Source organism: Palaemon carinicauda, chromosome 34 (genome assembly GCF_036898095.1).
Source record: "Palaemon carinicauda isolate YSFRI2023 chromosome 34, ASM3689809v2, whole genome shotgun sequence".
Lineage (NCBI taxonomy): Eukaryota > Metazoa > Arthropoda > Malacostraca > Decapoda > Palaemonidae > Palaemon > Palaemon carinicauda.
In genome coordinates, this window is record NC_090758.1 from 18,612,560 (window position 1) to 18,635,924 (window position 23,365).

General features: G+C 37.9%; 1 protein-coding gene across 7 annotated transcripts in view; it reads left to right on the forward strand.

Annotated features, from left to right (window-relative positions):
* LOC137627104 (zinc finger protein 501-like) overlaps positions 1–23,365 on the forward strand; it is a 539,524-nt gene that overhangs the window by 428,865 nt on the left and 87,294 nt on the right. For 6 of the 7 annotated variants that reach the window (XM_068358129.1, XM_068358128.1, XM_068358127.1 and 3 more), the window contains one exon: positions 7,205–7,333. The exons of the other annotated variant lie outside the window; for it this stretch is intronic. The gene's annotated coding sequence lies outside the window, so the exon portion shown is untranslated. The remainder of the gene's footprint in view (positions 1–7,204; positions 7,334–23,365) is intronic. 7 annotated transcript variants of the gene reach the window in all.

A 23,365-nucleotide genomic window follows, 5' to 3' on the forward strand; every position in this document is an offset into this window, starting at 1 on the left:
AGGGAACCTGCCAAGACCTGGTCATTATCATTAACTTATGAAAAGAGGGGTTTTAGTCCGTAGGATAATGAGAGCCGTACAAGACAGGCAGGACAATAAGAATTGGAAATTCAAAGGATGTCCAGACAACTAGGTGGGATCCAATCGGCCATCTTCAGAGGACAATGTTCCTCAGATATGGAAGAGAATAGGCATAAGCAGATGACCAGTCTAAGGCTGCAACTAAGGTGACAGAAGGAATGTCCCATAGCCAACACACATCCAGTCCCTGAAAAAACTCAAGCCGACAAGACTGGGAGCAGAGACAGAAGGTAACACTTCCAGGCAATTGAGCCAAGACTCCGCAGCAAGAGGTACACAGCTCATGATGAGAAGCTGCAGTCACAGAACAGGCAACTGCCAAGGTAGCAGAGGAGAACCGTAAGGAGTACCAACTCTTTGCCTAGATAGGGTTAGACTATAGGTAGAACTGTGAAGCGAAGCCTAGCCTATCTAGCGGGTGAGGGAAAAACTCAATAGCTTGTTCCCAGTACAGTCAGGTTATGGCTTAACCGGGAAGGGGAAGGGGCAGAGAAAACACCAAAGGGTGGTGGTCACTAAGGCAGCAGAGAGGTTTAGTCCAGAGAAGGAAAAAACTCGCCCACCCCGGGCCTGGTAGGCACAAGGGATGGGAAAAGGGTAGTGATTGGAGGCTTATGACAGGAAGGCCTAACTGCAACATTAGAACATGAATAGTGTTCTAAGGGGTCTGCAGTGATAGGGCACAGAGGACAAGTCCTCACAATCAGCCATGATGTCAGGATGCCCGAGAACTTCAAATCATTCATTCATTCACAATCAGCCACAGCCTACCAAAATCTAAGAGAGAAGCCTAAGAATGGGTAAGGCGGCACAAGGAGGTCTACGTGTCAGCATTAAATCAGGGGGTAATGCGTTCCCAGGTCCTGTGTTGTCTCGCCAAACATATAGGCTAATTGGAAATTGAAAATAGTCACCCTAGGATAACTGTAAAACTCTATCCAACTCCCCCAGGCACCTTCAGGACTGCAGCTCCCCACTGTGACGAGTCGACAGCATGGGAGGATAGGCAGCCTCACAAATCCGATAAGGTTAGGTGAAAGAAGGCGATGGTGCACAAGTGAAAATTTATCAGGCATGGCCACTGGCCAAGGTGGAGCTACCCTAAATCAATGCTGATAAAAAACACACATGTATCTCCTTAAAAAGGGGTGGGAAACCTATAATCATACCACACTGGAAAAGAATAATGTAAAACATATTCCTACAATAAAATGACTGAATAACTAAGCATTTCTGAGCGACCTGGAAACATGATGCAATAGCGCCAACAGCATGCTGGCCACAATATGAAAAGCGTGCAAATCGAATGAAATAATGGTGTGGAGAATCGAAATTCAACACACAAGAAAAGGGTACTCAACTCAGTGAGGAAGAAGCTAAAGCATCCATGATCGCAAAATAACTCAAAAAGCTAAGAAAACAGGCAGAAAAAACTCCAAGCGGCTGCCAAAGTCAATGGTTCAACAGGAATCGTGCTAGTTGTAGCACATTGAGATCGGGAGTTGTAACGGCTCTTTCGCCCACGTATCCTATCCTATCCCATATACTTCGAGACAAGTATAAATATTCGGGGAAAGATTACCATAGCTTGCTATTACCACATCTCTGTTTTATACACGATATCTCTCGGGATATTCGCCCCGGAAGTTAGAACTCCATTGATACCTGTAAGGTAAAATATCTGCTATATCACTCGCAGGAATATTTTAAGAAGCTGCCAATGAGGAACTTCCATCAGGACGACTTGTATCGAGCCCAAGTATATACAGTGTATATATATATATATATATATATATATATATATATATATATATATATATATATATAATATAAATATATATAAATATTATATATACTATATATATATATATATATATATATATATATATATATATATATATATATATATATATATATATATATATATATATATATATATATATATATATATATATATATATATATATATATATATATGCATATATATATATATATATATATATATATATATACATATATATATATATATATATATATATATATATATATATATATATATATATATATATATATATATATATATATATATATATATATATATATATATATATATACATATGTGTGTGTATGCATATATTATATGTATATGTGTATACTGTCTAAATATATATATATATATATATATATATGTATATGTATATATATATGAGTCAATCAACTTGAAGACACCCGGAACCAGGCAAGACAACAGCGCAGGGAGAGAAGACAAAACCGTCGAGATCGGATACCCCCGGTCAACCCAGACCTGACTTGCCAGTTGTGTGGCAGAGTATGTGGATCCAGAATTGGTCTTCACAGCCATGCAAGATGGCACCAACGACAACAGATCTAACTTCATCCCCATCACAGCGAAGCAGAAGTCGTCTTCGATTCGAAGGACAGCAATAACGTAACGTAACGTAACGTAACGTAACAGTATATATATACGTATATATGTATATATGCATATATATATATATATATATATATATATATATATATATATATATAAATATATATAATGTAATAGGGGCGTGGAGCAATAACCAATTAATGGTACTGTACATAATAGGAGGCGGTGAATTAGACGAGGGTTATATCTTAAGAGGATTTATTATCTCAGTTAATTTTCACTGTTAAAATGAGCCGAAATCTTCTTCAAAGGAATTAGAACTCTAAATCTTGAGGGTGCATAACAAAAGAGTTATAAGTTTCTCGCTGGTTCTTAAATGATTTCATCCGTCAAATACAATGGAATTTACTTTTAACTGGTACGATGATATACACGGGGAGACATTTAAACTAAAAGAAACCTTTGGACGTCGTATGGCCTATGGACGTCCGCCATGGCTGTGGTAGGCTTACCATGGTCAGTGGGCCTAGTGAGGGTTGCCCACTCATGAGTAGGACTGGAATTTAATTGCCTTAACTCACGTAATCTGTGCATTCTTATTTCCCATACATTGCTGAGGGTCTTAGGGCTTATCTCGCCTATGGGTAGCAGTAGCAGGTGATGTAACCGCACCATACTGGTTCTCAGTCTGCATCCCCTCTCCCCGGTTTACATAATACAAACTTAGGCTCGGACGGGGTAGAGATCTACGGCAAAGGGAGACTTGTTTATTTTACGTTACATGTTAAAAAAGATAATAGTTCTTATCTTTAAAAGGGGGACAAACGAGAATGGACGTTAGCCGTCAGTCATGGCTGTCTTCAAAACTACTCCAAAGCGTAGTAATCTTGGGCGGTGTCATTCATGGGTGCCTTAGGGGGTTGATCCCATCTTGCCGGGGGGGTCATAGGTATGGGTATGCCCCTCAGATCTGTCAATGGATTCTCTTTGCTGCACCCTCTACCTTCTTTGCCTATAACGAAGAATTTGAAAACAACAAAAGGGTCTAATCATCATTTGTCAGGCGCCAGGCCTCCTGACGTTACGTCTGATAGGCGAAGCAAAACAGCGGCAGAGTTCAATAACCATCATTCCCATATCTAGGTATTTTAATATATTTTTTTTTACTGGTGACAAACTCCCCCCTACCAAGTTACAGTTTCTCCTGGAACTGTGGTAGGTTCCAAAGAAAAGAATTACAGTACTACAAATTTTACTTTGAATTCAAACCCCAAATAGCTTCTGAGTATCAGAAACATGACTTACTTTACTTGACATTAAGTAAAGAACAAACAAAACTCAAACGGGACTGTTCTGTTGTGCTTAGCCTTGATTATAAATAATCATAAATCCTCAAAAAAAAAAAAAAAAACCCTCTGAGCAATCAGGTTACAAAATCAGAACCAAACAAGTTCGCACATATTATATTAATAGTCATGCAGAGTATCATGAGAAAACAGGAACTGCAATAATATTATTACATAAGAAATACAACATGAATAACTAAAAATCAAGAACCAAAATACACAAAGGTTATATATTAGCAAATGAAATCTGAAACATAGACTTCCATCATTAAAACAAATTATACAAAAATACTTATTATCAGCGAACGTATGTTAAAGATAATTCAAAAAGAGAATTAATGATCAATCAACACTACACATATCTGTATTCATGATATACATACTTTATATATGAACATGTATGGATACTGTATGGTTTATTAAGAGAACATATAATAGAGGACAGTGACTGCAAAGTTACAATTTATACAACAGAAAGTAGCCTTTGTATTTAAAAATACTTAACTTTCCAAAATCCTACAGTCCATTAGTGAATGCAGTCATCGTACAAAAAGAATGAATGCCCTCATATGTCAAGCTTACACTCTGGCTCATTCATTGGACTCTCAGTCTGAAAGAGATCTAAGATATAGTATTGGTAAACACAATACATAATACATTCATTATTATGTTCCAAACCAAAAATGATAGTTGCTAGCAAAAAAAAACTCAAATTACTTAAAAGAAAAGTTTCACAAAAAAAAAAAACAATTCCCCAGAAAATCAACACATGTGCACATATCCTAAATATTCATTCTCCATAGATATTTTTGTATCTCCTGGGTATACCTGGATCCACTACAGGTATTATCAAATACTGACAATAATAGCTATTAAGTTTGGCCATAATATGCAAAGAAATCACAAGAAAATATCATCATCTGATATCTTTAAAACATAACAAAACATCTTTTAGACATCTTTAAACATGATAAAACATTATCCAATATCTTTAAACAGCTGTACCAAAAACTAATTAATGCGCATCATCAATAGTTAACTAACTGTATCATACTAACAAAAAGTATCATAATCAAACAAAGCTCTGTTCCTCCACTCGGAACACTTCTGCAGGCTTTTACAGGTATCCATGCGAAAACAACAAAAGGTTACCATTACAACTACTCATTTGAGCTATGCTTATACTCTGCATTAAGTAAGGCATACCTGGAATCCCCGGAACCACTCCATAGGTGGGAGTGTTTCCCCTATCCCCGTCCTCCTTGGAACATTTTGTTCTAAGGGCACAGCTTCCCTTACGATCAGAGGATTCGTCAGCACAACAGGTGTGACCCCCTTTCCCCTCCTCAATCGGAGAAAGGTAGGGCATCAAAAACCATCAAACAGAACACCAGTCCAACCAGACGGTGAAAAAAAGAAAACAATTCCTCAACATCCACAACAGGAATGTCCAAATTCCAAAGTTTCAATGAGTACCCACCAACTCACAACAAGGGACATCAAAAACTCTAAGGGAATTTCAACGCCCAAGTACAGAAAGTCTCTCTCTCTCTCTCTCTCTCTCTCTCTCTTGTCTGATACGCTTTCCCCAAGCGCCCTCATGATGACATCGTCATCGGGGCTATGTTTTCAAACTCTATGCCCAATCGTTCGAATTCCAATCCGGGCAAACTGCTGACACATCGCTCGTATCAAAACCGAAGACAGGCTTTCTGACAGAAGTTTCACAACAGAGACACTCTACATATAGTGCTTTCACAACACTGATACTCTCATCTTGTGTTGTCTCATCTCTTTTGTCGTACTCAAACAAAGCCGAACTCAAACTCTGGCAAACAAACAACAATCATTCTAGGACATTTATTCATCCAAGCTGACCTTCATTACGCAAACAAAGGCTCCTGCATTACCAACACATCACATCATCATCTCCTACTTCACACTCTATAGCCCTAAGCCATGTAGGTCTGAGTCTTCCAATTCTTCTAGTGCCTTGTGTAGCCCAATTAAACATTTGTTGAACTATCTCTCTTGGGGAGTGCAACAACACATCACAGAGAACTAATTTGAAATCGAAACATCCTAGTACAATTACGAATAGGAAATATCATTCCGATCAGATCTACGTTAAATCTCAAACAACAAAAAATACAAGGTGGAAACATAAATTTACGTTAAAACTGAACGCCATAAAATTTCGCTAAAGTCAAAACTGTTTACAAATTACGTTAAACCTTATTCAGAACATAAATTCTTCATAATCTGTCACTAAGGTCAATAATAAAAAAAAATCTCAACCAATTTCCAAAGAAAAAGAAAAAACCTCAAAGAAAAACTTTCTTACTTCCCTAAGACACTTAAGGAACAATCATTCTATCTGTCTTACTCACATTGGCGGTAACAAAAAACAACCAAAACTCATACTTACTCCAATTTGCACGGTCACTCGAGGAAACACTTTCAGCATGAGCCTAATTCCCCTAAGAATAGGTAGTAACAGTTGACTCTGTAACTAACGAAGATAAGAACATTGTAACTGAATTCCAATCATCAGCTAAAAAACCAATTCTCTCATCTTTTCCACAGAACCATCAGACACAAAGAAACAAATTCTCATTCAGCCATCTCCACTTTTTTCCTCTTATTCTGCGAACATATTGACGCCGCTTCTGAGCATGCGCAATATCACATCTCCCTCTGTGCATCTCATACACTCACATGAACGTATGCAAACGCAAACATTCACACACAGGGACTCACATGGGTTGAACTGTTAATAAGATCAGTAAGGTACTATATTAATAGAACGAGAAGAGACAAACCTCAGATTAACAAGCTCTTCGTGAGCACGGGAAGAACTAAGAGGAGAGTCACGAAGAACTAGATATCCTCGTGGATCAGGCCTGTAATTGAAAGAGTCACGGGTCAGGATGTCCTACAACCAAGTAGACACCCTCGCAGGCAGGTGGAAACGCCAAACAACGTTCACTCCCCACTACCTGCAGGACATAACCTACAGGAGCCTAGACACTTTCTCAATTTGTCCTGTGGTACCAGCACACAATGTGATCGAACACCTCAGCTCCCTAATGGGACAAGTAGCAGAAGATCGAGGGCAGAGGTTACCCGCGGGCTAAGTCTAGGATGAATATGAGAGTGACTGCCTACTTCCCACATTTATCTTCCCCTCTCTTGGGGTTTAGCTTCTGAGGGACTGGATTTTCTGTGGGTGAGTGTCACGCTCTGTAAGTTGCCCGCCTACCTAGTAGGAGGTTATGATCCTGACCTGCTAACAAGGGGCAGGTGGTTTGTTTATGATTTTGACGTGATTTGATGTTAGTCTCTCAAATCAGACAACTAATAAACCTTTTTTTTTCCCTTCCAGCAATTGATTGCTCAGGCCGTCATCCAAAGAGGATAACGTAGTGCGAGGATCCCTCAAGAGTCATACAGAATTAGAGGCCATCCCGGGACAGTTTCCAGCCAGTTGGACAGAGCTTCCACCCACCCAAAGGTGAGTCTGCGCTCTTAAATAGCATAAGGTTTGTATTTTGCGTCGGGAAAAATTTGGGAGTAATTTGTATTTTCCCTAGCTTAAAACCCTGGAATTCTTCAATCATACTGACGCGCCAGCACCAACCCCATTAAGTCCTGTACTAATTAATTAATTGAAAAAACAGTTTTCTATTAATAACTTGTGTGTTTTTGCATGAATCACTTTGAAATTTTGGGTATGGGTTAATTCATGTATATTAAAAAGGTTGATATTATTTTCTTTGCCCCCACCCCCATCCTTTCTCTGGTACCCCTGCCCCACTAAAGCTCTTTACTATAAAAACAACTGTCATAATTATTGCAACATAATCTCCAAAATTTGTTTGGTAGACAGATATTAGATAAGAGAATAAGGTAAGAGAACGATTTTTCTGTTTTTATTTATTTTTTTTTTTTTTTACAAATATTTTTCCATTTTTGAAAAACCTTGGATAATTTTCTTGGAAAAATTCATACCAGAATATTTTTGGGGAACAATTTATTTAGCTTTCATTGACTTTTTGTTTCACTGAGATCCATGAATTCATTACATCGGAATCTCCACTTGAAAAGTCGATAATTATAGTTTTAGGGTGATGTTTTTTCCTTGTCTGACCATTTATTTGCTTGCTGTCATACATTTTGAGGGTTTTATAACAAATTCTATATTATATTAAGTTTGTGCTATTTGTGATTATTACTTCATGTATAATGCATTATATTCTATATATTTAGGCTCCTGGTCCCCTTCTTTCCTTTCTTCTGGAAAGAGTATTATCCTAAATTCTGGGGGGTGCCTGATATGCCCCCACTTTCTCTCATGGAACGTAGATGTTGCATACATTTTTTTTGGTCTTGGCATTGTATTTAAAGCTAAAAGAAATAGCCCTGCAAAATTAAAAGAGTCAAAACACGGGAGCGGTTGAAATGATGTCTTGCAGATTCGAGTTCTGAGCTGCTACTGACAGTCAGTCGGTATCATTCCTTCACTCAAGCACCTCTACGTTTCTGCCGAATCATAGTGTTGCCCTATATGTCAATTAGATATTCTTATTTGATAGCTAAATTGAAATTATTACTGATAAACTGAAGTACCATTAGATTATACAAAAAAAAAATGCAATTTTCTCAATGATATTAGGATTATAGTTTTGTTTTATATCTCCAAAATATGAATTTTTCAATATTTTTTTTTCTGAGAATATAGACAAAAGGTGTACAAGTCTGTTTGCGAAGTATCACAGGAATTTTTTTTTTTTTTTCGTCAAATGCTTCCCTTAAATAGTGATGGTTAGTCACCAGTGTTGGTGGAAGCAGGGATAAACATAACCTCGTTAACTAGTGTTCGGTAGTTAAACCATTAAAATTTCAGTTTTGATTAGTTTTCAGCTTCGCCGAAATAATAATGCACTTAAAGAGCTCCAGGTTTGTATGCTAGTGAAAATTCAAATTACTCTCAAATTTGTCATGTTTTATCTGTTGATGTTTTAAATCAACTGGAAGACAACTCAAATAAATTGAGAAGTCAAGTTGAGTTCCACCATCCCCCTCAACAATTAGGTCAAAAGGAAACAAAGCAAAAGACATATGCAAAACCTAATTTATCAAGACCCTCGGTAAAGAAACCAACAGGAAATCATATTAAATAGAAAATTGTCAATGGGAAGACTTCATCCAAGGGATCTTCCAGAAAATAAACTGTAGGTTTCCATTTTGCAATGAAATTGTCTGGGTATAAGGGTTAAATATAAAGAAATTAAACTCCTCATTCATGAGCACTCCACCCTCTTAATGAGAGAATGCCTTGAAGAAGTCAGCTTCAGCACGGAATTTTATTCCCGTGCTGAAACTTGGTGACGGGCAAGTGGGTTCAAGAACTTGGGGAAATTGCTCCCCAAGTTTGAATCTAAATTTCTCTCTTTCTCATCTTTTTCTTCCTCTTTATATTACTTCAACCTTCTCCTAATATTATAAACTTTCTTTCATGTTGCTGTCCCAACCCTTTGAGTAAAATTTCCCATTTACATTTACATATTATATATGTATGTCTTTTTTTATTTCGTGGATGTTTCTACATCTGTTATTGCCACTTGGGTGGATGTTTCTACATCCGGTATTGCTGCCTGCTTTGATGAATGGGAAAGGTGTCACGGTTGGGAGGTATTTGTGTTCAAAGCTATATGTGAGTGTATTGGATGATCTCAGCCATCCTGAAGATGGTTTGGACCTTTTTGGCGCAACTATTCTCAAGTGATGGGTCTTCGGAATCCAGGGGGATCCAATGTTTTTGGGTAGGACTCTCGGCTTTTGGCCGGTAGCCCATCATTACAGATATGGGGAGGATGATTCCATAGTTTCTTTGTCTCAGTTCTAACAGGCGGGATTAGCTCACACCTGTGCCTCTATATCTGTTTTGGTGCTGTCCTTCGGGTAGGGTGTGGGGTGGACCATCTGGGAAGCATACTCTCATTATGCCGGTAGTGGAGAGTGCAAATTTCCTTCCCAACATGTGATGTGTTAATGTTCTCAAGCAGGTGAATCAAACTATTTAGAATATCACACTTTTCGTTTCTTTATTCTAATGGATTCCTGTGACAACGACCCCACCTCCCCTGGATACGCTGACTCGGCCCCGGCACTGTTGACGACCTCTGGCATTTCATTTAAAGAAACTTCTGTTGACGACTTAGGAAATAAAAAGGAATATTCTTTGAACATTCGAAAAAAGGGTAATTTGGGCAACACAGGAAAATTGAAACTCCTGCATGTTACCCAAATCCCATTAGAAGCTAATTATGATGTGCTACATAAGATATTTGAGTGCTACGGATTAATAAAAGAAATTAGAATGAAACTTCAAGATTATAATTGGGATTCTTGGTTATCATTTAATTGTCATGAGGAAACATTCAATACAAGCCGTAACATTGTTAATATTAAAGTAGGTAATATGAGTATTAAGGGTGCTCTGTGTGATGGGGCACCTAAAGATCTAGATGTCTACAGACTTGCAGACTGTATTGATAAAGATTTAAAGGTAGATATGCCATCCCAAAGAAAGCTAAGACCACAAATGTGGATCCTTGCTCAGTCTACAAGAGGTACGGAAAATTTTTTCAAGATCCGCAAATTTCTCCAGAGGAAAGTAGGAATGATCGCACCTGGAGATATATCTCGATTCGGTAAGAAAAGATACTTGATAAAGGCCAAGTCATACACACAGTCTGTCATATTGTCCATTTTGAAGACAGTAAATGATGATATAAAATTGGACATCAAACCCCATCTAAACTTTAGCTATGGAAGGGGAGGGGTTTTCAATAGGGATCCATATGAATTTACGAAAGAGGAGATATTGGCTATGTGTCCACTATCAGTATGGAAAGTACATAAAGTACCCGGAACATCAATGATTACTTTTACTTTCCAGGATGCTGATGTACCTTTCCACATAGACATGGGATTAGAGTTCAACCTTTTATGCAGAAGCCACTGCAATGTTTTAATTGTTTTAGACTTGGGCATCCTTCCAAAGTTTGCAATAATGATAAAATTTGTAATAGTTGCTCCAATCTTTACCATGGAGAATGTACACTTGAGGCTAGGTACTTAAACTGCAACTAATCATAAATCAAATGATAGGAAAGTAAGAGGCTGCCCTCAATAAATCAATTATTGAACATGTAAGCGTGGGGCATGCCAAGAGATTATTGAATAAATCTAATACCTATACAAAGACATTAAAAACAAGAGAAAAAATTCCTCGAGAATCATCTCACCCATCTACTACTATAGGTAGTTCTCAAAAAAGGAATTCACCATCTACTGATAAAGTGCTGCATAACAAGAGAAGAATACCTCCCCCCAAAGATATATTATTGAGTATCAACAAAAAGACATTGCTCACCAATATCAAACCTTTGTCCCCCATTACAAAAGATAGTACTAACCTCTCCGAGGCCATAGCCTTGGCTGATTTAATGGAGATTCCACCTGAAACCAAGTTATCAGGTGTACCTGTAGTGGGGAAGGTACCAAAATCTGGTAGCTCACAACCTATTAATCGTAAAAGAAAGAGACCTCCATCTCTCTCACCCCCTTCCATGTTTCTGATCAACCAGAAGACAATTTAAATGAATCGGAAATTCAAGATGAGGTCCACCATCACCCTCAACAATTAGATCAAAAGGACAAAATGAAAATAATAAACACAAAACCCAATTTATTAAGACCTTCTCTAATAAAACCACCGGGAATTAGTGTTAAAGCAACAATTATTAATGGGAAGACTTCATCCAAATGTTCTTCCAAGAAATAAACCATAGTTCTTTCTTCCATTTTGCAATGGAATTGTCAGGGTTTAAGGGCCAAATATGAAGAAAAGCTCCTAATTCATGAACATTCCCCCATAATTCTTTGTCTACGGGAAAGTAAGCTTGATGCTAACACTCCGAGTCCTGGAGAGTAGGTAAGCTATAGAACACCATATAATCAACAAGCAGAGAGCCATGGCGGAAGTCTCATATACGCTCGTCGAGATGTTCCCCGTATACCCTTATCTATTTGTACATCACTACAGGTAGTGGTTGTACAAATCGATATAGGGAGATAATATACTATATGCTCTCTGTACTTACCTCCAAATGATAATATTTTATATGATGATTTAGTAGAGGTCATTCAACAACTCCCTCAACCTTTTCTCTTACTGGGAGATATGAATGGTAGACATCCTTAATGGGGTGATTTTTAGGCAAATACAAGGGGCAATATTATCTCATCAATTGTGGAAAATGAGGATGTGGGACTCCTTAATATAGGAGAGCCCACACACTTCCATGTTCAGACAGATACCTTGTCATGCATTGACCTTTCAATTGCCAGCTCTTACTGCCTTCTTGATTTTGATTGCAGGGCATTAGATGATTGGCATACTAGTGATCATGCACCAATCATTATAAGCATCAGCAATGGTCCACCTATACAGAGATCACCACAATGCATTCTTGACAAGGCGGACTGGGATATATTTTGTGAGCTAAGCGAAATTGAGGGGGATGCAGAACAGGCTGAAAATATTGATGATGCCACAGATTTACTGAAAGGAAATCTCCCTACAGCAGGAGTCAATTCAATTCCCAATACAACAGGGTTATTCAAACGACAACCAGTGGTCTTTAGAACTAACTGCCCTGCAACGAGCCACAAGAAGATCTCTAACACAATCGCGTAGACACCGAACTGATGAGAATTAAATTATATACAAGAAATGTAGGGCACAGTTCCATCGTCCCATGAAAGAAGCTAAGCACCAGTCTTGGATGTCTTTTGTCTCCTCTATTAACAGTAGAACACCACCATCCTCTGCACGGAGGAAAATAAAGAAGATTGCCGGCAAATTTACCCCAAACCCACCACCAGTGTTGAAAGTGAACGGTCAGTATTTGACTAAAGCAAATGATGTGAGCAATACCCTGGCCAATCATTTTTCAAATGTATCTTGCATATGTGTAGCAGCTCCTGGTCACCAATATTGGAGCATTGAATAAATAAAAAATTTAAACTTTGCAACAGGAAGGGAAGAGTCATATAATTCTCCTTTTACTGAAAGAGAATATGATTCGGGTCTTTCCACTTGTATCGATACAGCCCCTGGACCTGATGGAATTCCATATGCAATGATTAACGTATACATTTTAATACAAAGTTATTTATTTTAAGCATTATTAATAGAATATGGCATTATCATAGTTATCCAAGTGTTTGGGAACTAGCCATTATTTTTTGTCTTTTTAATACCTGGTAAGGACAAGTTTTTAGCAGCAAACTACTGACCCATTGCATTGACATCTTGATTTTGTAAAATCATGGAGAAGATGGTCAATGCAAGGCTGATGTGGTACCTTGAAAAGAAGGGTATTTTATTACCCAATCAATATGGATTTAGAAAAATGCACTCAACGACTGATGTGTTGATACGACTTGAGTCCTTTATTTGTGAAGCGTTTGCTTCTAAACAGTACCGTGTGACAGTCTTTTTTTACCTTAAAAAGGCATATGATACCACTTGGAGATATGGTATACTTAAAACGATTCAGGACTTAGGGTTGAGATGAGAGCTGCCACTATTTATTCAGTCATTTCTTTCACATAGAGTTTTCCAAGTGAGAGTTGGGGAAACTATTAGAAAGTAAATGCCAGGAAGGAGGAGTTCCTCTGGGTAGTGTGCTAAGTGTAACCCTTTTTGCTCTAGCAATTAATGGGATATCCTCAGCCATTCCCCGGAATGTTCTCTCAACATTATTTGTGGATGACCTCTCCATATCATTTGCTGGAGCTAGAATGGCAATGGTTGAGAGAAAACTACAACTCTCATTTGACAAAATTATCCAGCAGAGTGATATGAATGGATTTAAGTTCTTGACAAGTAAAACTACTATTATACATTTCTCTCATATCCAGGGAGCACTTCCAGACCCGGATATATACATTAGAGGTCAACGTATCCCATGTGTAGGGGAAGCTAAATTTTTAGGTTTGATATTTGATTGTAGACTTACATGGATTTCTCACATAAAAGTATTAAAAGCTAAATGTGTTGAGGCTCTGAATCTTTTAAAAGTATTGTCCCATACATCATGGGGGCAGACCGCAATATTATTTTAAAATTATACAAGGCCTTGATTTTTTCCAAAATTAGTTATGGATGTGAAATTACTCCTCAGCCACCCCAAGCCGATTAAAGATATTAGATTCAATACATCATGCTGGTATTAGATTGTCCACAGGATTGTTTAGAACCTCACCTATCCCAAGTCTCCTTGTTGATGCTGGAGAGTTATCTCTAGACCTTTACCGAATCTCTTCCATTATTCGGTATTGGTTTAGATTGCAAAGACTCCCTAATTCTTTAGCCTTTCAGACAGAAAGCCTTGTAAGGCACCCAACATACTTTGAATTGCAGCCAAAATCTCCTCAACCTTATGGCTTTCGGGTGAAACAATTATTAAACAGTCTGGATATAATTAGAAGAAAGGTACTTTCATTCAAGCTGTCATCAACGCCTCCATGGAAATTACCAGAGATATCTTTTTATAAATACTTTATTGGAGTTAAGAAGAATATGACAGACCTAGAAGCCAGGTCTCTTTTTGTGGAACATGTTGAAGAACATAGAGGATCGACTTTTATATATACTGATGGCTCCGAATCTGATGCTGGCAATGGATTTGGAGTACATAGTAATGGTTTTAATTGTAGAGGTGCACTTCCTCTAACCGCTTCCATATTTACTGCCGAACTGTATGGCATATTAACCGCTATTGAGAAAATAGCATTGGAGAAGGAGGGTAATTTTACAATTTTTAGTGATGCAAGGAGTGTCCTTCAGGCTTTAGAAGTTTTTAATTCTAGTGACCCTCTAGTTTTAAAGATTTTACAATGGCTTTTTATTATTGTACAGAGAGGTATAACAGTTCGAATTGTTGGGTTTCAGCACATGTAGGTGTGTGTGGGAATGAAAAGGCAGATTCACTGGCAAAGAATGCTGCATCCAAGTTGCTGCCAAGAAGGTATCCCATTCCGTGTAATGATTTCCTATCTAACAACAAGAAATTGCTTTGCAATAAATGGCAACAGCACTGGGATAGTCTAGATGGCAATAAAATGAGAGAAGTAACAAATATCTTATCTCCTTGGAGGTATGACATGATGCCCCGAAAATGGGAGACGTTTCTTTGTCGTCTCTGTATTGGTCACGCTCGGTTGACACATGAGTTTCTGCTGAAGGGCTAACACTAACCGTATTGTGACGGCTGTTTAGTACCTCTAACAGTGAGGCATTTATTGATCGAATGCCCCAATTATAATAACTTAAGGAACAGATATTTGTTTGAGGCTTGAGGTGAGGGTGGCAGGTTCATCCTTGCAAAGATTCTTGGACATGATGTGTCCTACTATGCAAGTGGCATTTTTAGATTTATTTCAGAAGCAGGTCTTTTGAAAACTATTTAACTTTTATAATGACATGTTGTCAGGAAGGGCATCCGGCCGTAAAAACCTGTGCCAAAACCTTAAATGGAATGAGCCGAAATAGGGAAAGAGGTAATACTAGGGCGTAATCCGTAAACGACGCACAGAGACATCGCCCTAACTCTGTGGTAAGGCGAGGGCTACTGCATCAGGAGCGGGTGCAGCTAAAGAAGCGAGCTCACTTTGGACTCAGAATATGTCAGCTTAATGTTGGATCCATGACTGGGAGAGGTAGAGAAGTGGCTGACTTGATGAGGGAAAAGAGAGTAGATGCTATGTGTGTGCAGAAAACACGATAGAAGGGAAATAAATCTAAAGTGTTGGGTGACGCATATAAGCTATATTATAGCGGAGCAAATTAACAAGGTAGGAATGGAGTTGGCATTGTACTGTCTGGTGAGCTGAAAAATGCGGTGATAGAGGTGCATAGAAAGAATGACCGTATCATTGGATTGAAGATGTGTTGTGGAGGAGAGATTATGAATATTATAAGTGCATATGCACCTCAAGTTGGTTGCACAGAATAGGAGAAGGGAAATTTCTGGGGAGACATGGATGGAGTAATGCAAGAACTGGAAGAACAGGAGAGGGTCATAGTGGGGGCAGATTTGAATGGCTATGTTGGAAGTGAGAATGAGGCAATTGGTCGGGTGCATGGGGGCCAAGGAATTGGGGAGAGAAACCCAGAAGTTGAGAGTGTAGTGGACTTTGCTGTGTCATTTGACATGGCAATAGTAAGCACATTCTTTAAGAAGAAAAGGGAACACTTAATAACTTATAGGAGTGGGGGAAGATGCTCCCAGATAGACTACTTCCTGTATAAAAGGATAAAGCTGGTGGATGTCAAGAACTGCAAGGTTATCCCAGGTGACCATGTAGCCCCCCAACACAGACTACTATGTATGGACTTAGGCCTAAAAAGGGAAAGAAAAGCTAAAGCTAAAGGGATAAGGTAAATTAAATGGCACAAACTAGTAAGGGAAGGAGATAAGATGAGAGAGTTTAAGAGGAGGGTTTTAGAGGATATTGATATAGGAATTGAAGATGTTCAAGAATGGTGGACACGAAATGTAACAGTAATGAGTAGGCATGGAAAGGAGCTGCTAGGAGAGACATCTTGTATCATATGGGAAGAAAAGGAGAGTTGGTGGTGGAGTGAAGAAATTGAGAAAGATATAAAAGATAAGAAGAAGGCAAAGAAGAGATGGGAAGAGTCACAGTCAGGGGAAGACAGAGAGAGGTTCAGAGAGAAAAAACAAGGTAGTGAAAAAGGTAGTAGCCCAAGCTAAAGCAAAGGCATATGATGATGTGTATAATGAGCTGGGGACAAAGGAAGGATTAAACAAGATGATCAAGCTATCAAAGACTAGAAATAAGAGCACCAAAGATATTACACACATCAAACAAATAAAAGATCAAGATGGTGTAGTACTTAGAAAGGAGGAAGACATTGTAAAGAGATGGAAAGAATATTTTGAACAGCTGTTAAATGAAGAAAATGATAGATTATTAAGAGAAGATGGACAGGTGAACTTTGGCATGGTAATAAGTTTCTCTAGGCAAGAGGTAATAAATGCACTGAGGAAGATGAAGAATGGGAAGGCAACTGGACCAGACATGATTCCTGTGGAGGCATGGAAAGCATTAGGAGATGAAGGAGTGGATATACTGTATGATCTCATGATAAAGATTTTTGAGCAGGAAAAGATACCAAATGAGTGGCGTGGGAGTATATTGATCCCAATCTTCAAAGGGAAAGGTGATGTCCAAGAATGTGGGAATTACAGAGGTATTAAATTGATGTCCCACACTTTGAAGATACTGGAAAGGATGATAGATGCCAGACTAAGAGAAGAAGTAGAAATAGGTAAAGAGTAGATGGGATTCATGAAGGGGAGGGGAACAACAGATGGTGTATTTTGTCTGAGGCAACTAATGGAGAAATTCCGGGAAAAGCAAAGAGACCTGCATGTGGTATTCATTGACCTTGAAAAGGCTTATGACCGAGTCCCAAGACAAGAGGTATGGAGGAGTCTGAGGGAGAGGAGAGGAGAGTGCCAGAGAAGTACGTTCGACTGATACAAGAGATGTACCGTAATATATTTACTAGAGTGAGGAGCAGTGCTGGGAAGACAGAGGGTTTTGAGGTGAGAGTAGGATTACACCAAGGGTCAGCTCTGAGCCTATTTATCTTTAACATAGTGATGGACATCTTAATAGAAGAGGTAAGGGAGGCAGTACCATGGAACATATTGTATGCAGATGATAATGTTCTGTGTGCAGAGAGCAGGGAAGATCTGGAAATGAAATTGGAAAGATGGAGGCAAGTACTGGAGGACAGAGGAATGAGAATAAGTAGATCTAAGACAGAATATATGTGTACCACCGGTGAGCGGGATGATAGAGAAAGTATTCAACTTAGGGGAGAACAGATGAAGAGAGTTGATAAGTTTAAGTATTTGGGATCCTTTGTTAACGCTGGAGGAGGTATGGAAGATGAAGTTAAACATCGGGTACAGGCAGGCTGGAACAACTGGAGAGCAGCCTCAGGAGTTCTTTGTGACAAAAGAATACCACTGAGATTAAAAGGAAAATTTCATAAGACAGTGGTAAGAACAGCAATGCTGTATGGAACGGAAACAGCAAGCATGAGGAAGACAGAGAAGAAGATGGATGTGGCAGAAATGAGAATTTTTAGGTGGATGTCTTGGGTGACAAGAGAGGATCGGATAAAAAATTACTACAAAAGGGGGTCGACAAAGGTGGTGGAAATATCCAAGAAAGTGCAGGAAGGGAGGCTGAGATGGTATGGACACCTGATGAGGAGAGTTACAGGAGAAGGGGATTGATGAGGCAGAAGCGCAGAATAGAAAAAGATGGAAACGGCTCATCCGCAATGGCGACCCCATACAAAAATGGGAACCAGCTGGGAAGAAGAAAAATGACATTCAACTTTTATGATTTTTTTTTTAATATTTTTTTATTTTTATATATATATATAAACTAAATGATATCGACGTCAATGACCTTAGATGTCAGGATGCCTAAAAACTTTAAATCAATCAATCAATCATGAGCACTCCCCTATAATTATGTCTATAGGGCAAAAATATCGACAAAAATGAAGATGTAGGACTCCATAATAAAGGAGAGCCTACGCACTTCCATGTCCAGAAAGTTACCTTGTCATGCTTTGACCTTTCAATTTCAAGCTCTAACTGCCTCCTCGAGTTCGATTGGGTTAGGTGATTGACATAATAGTGATTATGCACCAATCATTTTAAATACCAACAATAATTCACCTTTATTGACATACTAGTGATTATGCACCAATCATTATAATCACCAACAATAATTCACCTTGACAGAAATTACCACAATGGAACTATGACAAGGCAGACTGGGATACATTTCGGGAATTAAGTGAAATCGAAGGGAATGCAGATCAGTTTGAAAGTGTTGATGATGCCATAGACTCACTGAATGGAACTCTCCATTCAGCAGGAGTCAATTCAGTTCCCAAACCACACGGATATTCAAATGGTTACCAGTCTCTTGGTGGTCTTCAAAACTAACCGTGCTGCACAGAGTCAATAAAAAATCTTGGACTCGATTGCATAGATGCCGTACAGAGGAGAATTTGATGATATACAAAAATGTAGAGCACAGTTCTGTCATGCCATGAAAGAATCTAGGCACCGGTCTTGGATATCTTTTGTTTGCTCAGTCAGCAGTAGAACACCAACGTGTAGTATGGAGGAAAGTAATAAAGATAGCAGGCAGATTTACCCCCAACCCATCACCAGTGTTGAAGATCAATGGTCAGTATGTGAATGGAACAACTGATGATAATGCCTTGGCCGATGATTTCTCCAATGTATCATGGAAGTGTGAAGCAGCTCATGGTCACCAGAATAGAAACAGAACAACTGAAAATACTAAATTTTACAACGAAAGGAGAAATTTTACAATGCTCTTTTTACTGAAAGTGGATTTAATTCTGCACTTGCTACTCACATTGATACAACCCCTTGACCTGATGGAATTCCATATGCAATGATTAAACTTGTACCTGTTGATACCAAGTTAATTATTTTAAGCTTTATTAACAGAGTATGGCATGATCATAGTTATCCAAGTGTTTGGGAACTAGCCATTATTTTAGCCTTTTTAAAACCCAATAAGGATAATTTTCTAGCTGCAAGCTATCGACCAATTGCATTGACATCTTGCTTATGTAAGATCATGGAGATGGTCAATGCAAGAAGAGTATTTTATCACCTATCCAGTGTGAATTTAGAAAAATGCACTCAACGACTGATGTGTGATACGACTTGAGTCCTCCATTTGTGAAGCCTTTGCTTCCAAACAGCACTATGTAACAGTCTTTTTTTTTCTTATCTTGGAAAGGCATATGATACTGCAGGAGTCATGGTATGCATAAAACCATTTGGGATTGAGAAGAGAGCTACCATTTTTCATTCAATCATTTGTTTCACATAGATTTTTTCAAGTTAGAGTGGGTGAAACTCTATAAGGGAGGAAATGTCAGGAAGGAGTTCCCTGGGACAGTGTGCTAAGTGTAACCTTATTTGCATTAGCCATTAATGGGATATCTTCAGTCATTCCCCAGATATTCTCTCAACACTATTTGTGGATGATCTCTCCATATTATTTGCTGGGACTAAAATGCCAATGGTGGAAAGAAAACTGCAACTCTCAATTGAAAACATTCAGTTAGCTGATATGCATGGATTTAAGTTTTTGACAAGCAAAACTGTAGTTGTCCATTTCTGTTGTAATCACGGAGAACATTCAGACCCAGACATGTACATCAAAGGTCAAAGGATCTCATGTGTAAGTGAAGTTAGAATTTTAGGATTAATATATGTTTGCAGGCTGACATGGATTTCTCACTTGCAAGCCTTGGAGTAAAATGTGTGTTGGCTGTGAATCTTTTAAAAGTTTGGTCCCATACATCATGGGGTCAGACTGCAAAACACTTTCAAAGTTATACAAGGCTTCATTTTTTTTTTTTCAAAAATTATCTAAGAGTGTGAAATATACTCTTCAGCCACCCCAAGCTGATTAAAGATTTGATATTCTGTACGCCATACTGGTATCATATAGGTCACAGGAGCTTTTAGAACTTCGCCTATCCCAAGCCTCCTTGTTGATGCTGGAGAATTACCTTTAGACCTTTATCGAAAGTCTTCTATTGTTCAGTATTGTTTTAGGTTGCAAATACTTCCTAATTCTTTAGCTTATCAGACTGCAAACCTGGTAAGGCACTGTAGATATTTTGAGTTGCACCCAAATTCCCTGGACCTTATGAGTTTTGGGTAAAAACATTAATAAACAATCTTGATATACTGTAGCTGGAAATAAAGTGCTGCCATTTAAGATATCATTAATATTTTTTTGTAAATATTTTTTTTGGTGTTAAAACGAACATGACTGGCTTAGAAACTAGTTCTCTTGTTATGGAACAAGTTTAAGGATATAGGGAATTGACTTTAATATATACTGATAGCTCCAAAACTGATGCTAGTGTCGGATTCGGAGTATACAGTATAATAGTGCTTTCAATTGTAGAGGTGGACTTCCTCTAGTATCTTCTATATTTACTGCTGAACTATATGGCATACTAACAACTATTGAAAAAATAGCATTGAAACAGGAATGAAATTTTATCATCTTTAGTGATGCAAGAAGTGTCTTACAAGCTGTATAAGTTTTAATTCCAGTAGCCATTTAGTTTTAAAGTTTTAAGTGTCATTATTGGGCTAAGAGGGTATAACAACTCAATTTTTCTTTGGTTCTGGCACATATAGGTGTGTCTGGAAATGAGAAGGCAGATTTACTGGTAGAGATTGCTGCAGCCAAGCTGCTACCGAGAAGTTATCCCATTCTCTGTAATGAATTTTTTTACCTAGCATTAAAAATTTTATTCGTAAAAACTGGCAACAGCAATTGGATGGTGTATTTGATAATAAGATGAGAGAAATAACGAATGCTATATCTCCTTGGAGGTATAACATTATGCTTTGAAAGCGGGAGACTACTCTTTTTGTTGTCTCCCCATCGGTCACACTTGGTGGACACACGGGTTTCTACTAACTGGCCAGCACCAACCATATTGTAATGACTGATTAGTACCCTTGACAATGAGGCATTTGTTTACCGAGTGCCTCACTTAAAGAACCAAAATAAATAGATATCTGTCTGAGGCTTGAGGTGAGAACGGTTGGTTCTTTCTTGCCAAGATTCTTGGACAGGATGTGTTGTACTATACTATGTATATTTAGATTTATATCCGAAGCAGGTCTTCTGAAAGCTATTCAAATTTATAAGGATATTTTCGCTTTTTTGGTTTTAGATTGAATATTCTTTTATTCTTTATTTATAACAATTGATAGATGATGAGAATAAATTAACAATAAATCATTCTAAAACCAGTGACAACATCAAAACAGATAAAACAGATATGTCCAATATAAACTATTAATAACGTCAAAAACTGATATTTCATATATAAACTATAAAAAGACTCATGTCAGCCTGGTCAACATGAAAACCTTTGCTCCAACTTTGAACTTATGAAATTCTACTGATTCAACTACCCAATTAGAAAGATCATCCCACAACTTGGTAACAGCTGGAATAAAACTTCTAGAATACTGTGTAGTTGAGCCTCATGATGGAGAAGGCCTGCCTGCCTAGTATTACAAACAGGATAGAATTGTCTAGAGAGATCTGAATGTAAAGGATGGTCAGAGTTATGAAATATCTTATGCGACATGCATAATGAACTAATTGAACGACGTTGCCAAAGATTAATATCTAAATCAGGAATAAGAAATTTAATAGACCGTAAGTTTCTGTCCAACAAATTAAGATGAGAATCAGCAGCTGGACACCAGACAGAAGAACAATACTCAAAACAAGGTAGAATGAAAGAATTAAAATACTTCTTCAGAATAGATTGATCACCGAAAATCTTGTAAGACTTTCTCAATAAGCCAATTTTTTCGTGCAATTGAAGGAGACACAGACCTAATGTGTTTCTCAAAAGTAAATTTGGTGTCAAGAATCACACCTAAAATTTTAAAATAGTCATACAAATTTAAAGAAACATTATCAATACAGACATCCGGATGTTGAGGAGCCACCGTCCTTGACCTACTTACAATCATACTTTGAGATTAATAGGATTAAACTTCATACCCCATAATTTGCACCATGCACTAATTTTAGCTAAATCTCTATTAAGTGATTCACCAACCCTAGATCTACATTCAGGGGATGGAATTGATGCAAAGAGAGTAGCATCATCTGCATATGCAACAAGCTTGTTTCTAGGCCAAACCACATGTAATGTGTATATACAGGCAGTCCCCAACTTACGAACACAATAGGGACCGAGAGTCTGTTCGTAAGCTGGATTGTTCGTAAGTCGTTAGTGTTAAATTTTGGTCTAGGGTAGGCGTAACCTGACTCAGATGCCTACTATTTTCAGCTGTAGAGGTCAACAAATAGCCCCATTTCATATAAAATAGGTTATTACAAATATTTTACTTTATCATATTACAGTAGTCTGTATAATACTGTAAAGTTCAGTACAGTAAGTTGTTTTATTATCCTGTACTGCACACTACATAATAGAAACTTGCACAAACAATCGGCCATACATATGCACTGCATTTCTGAATCAGCCGACTTAAAGTAAAATCGTAGTAAATACAGTGTACTGTACATTAATTCCTTTTTAAATAAATGTACTGAAAGCTATTTTATTGTTCCATTACCCATTTTTTTGCTAGAAACTTACGTAAACAAGCGGCCATTTGCATTATGTACTGTACTGTACGTAATGTTTACCTTTTCACACTGATCAAATCAGCTGACTTGTACCGTACTGTATTTACTGTATGTAACAGTACTGTGCATTTAACTGCTTCGTGGTTGTTTTGGTAATGTT